This window comes from Etheostoma spectabile, chromosome 15, assembly GCF_008692095.1.
Source record: "Etheostoma spectabile isolate EspeVRDwgs_2016 chromosome 15, UIUC_Espe_1.0, whole genome shotgun sequence".
Classification (NCBI taxonomy): Eukaryota; Metazoa; Chordata; class Actinopteri; order Perciformes; family Percidae; genus Etheostoma; species Etheostoma spectabile.
The window spans coordinates 6,753,676-6,754,201 of record NC_045747.1 but is presented as its reverse complement, the minus strand read 5'-3'; the positions used below and the strand labels follow the sequence as shown (position 1 = coordinate 6,754,201).

General features: G+C 36.5%; 1 protein-coding gene across 3 annotated transcripts in view; it reads right to left on the bottom strand.

Annotated features, from left to right (window-relative positions):
* The window catches only part of rhot1a (ras homolog family member T1a), an 18,848-nt gene that overhangs the window by 4,243 nt on the left and 14,079 nt on the right, over nt 1-526 (bottom strand). The gene's annotated exons all lie outside the window — the stretch shown is intronic.

The following is a 526-nucleotide window of genomic DNA, read 5'->3' as shown; positions in this document are numbered from 1 at the left end:
CACACACTCACTCAGATATAGTAGGTAGAGCTGGGTGATACTTCATATTCAATTTGACTAGGGCTACAATTAACTATTTTAGTGGCGACTGATCCGCCTTTTACTTTCTTGATTAATTTAGTCTTTATGAATGCTTGCACTTGCTTTTGTACGCCTCTTCGTTACCATTAAATTATTTACATTTTCTTTCTTTTCAAAACTTCAGAATCATGGCTGGGAGATATGAAAATAAAACTTATGTTGTGATCTGAATTTTGATAGAATATGATTCAGTTGATTCTGTTTCTTGGTAAAATTCCTAATGATTAATTTGGGCAGGTGAAATATTAGTTGTTTTGAATATTAATAGTTACACCTAACTCTCTCCCATCCTCCAACTCTACCCAGTCCGAAAAGTAGAGACCTTCCATCACCACCAAAACCCTTAAAGCACAAGCTCAACCACAACTGCATACCTGGTCAATCGTCACCGCACACTTAAATCTATGAAAAAAAGGGCTATACACACACACACACACACACACAC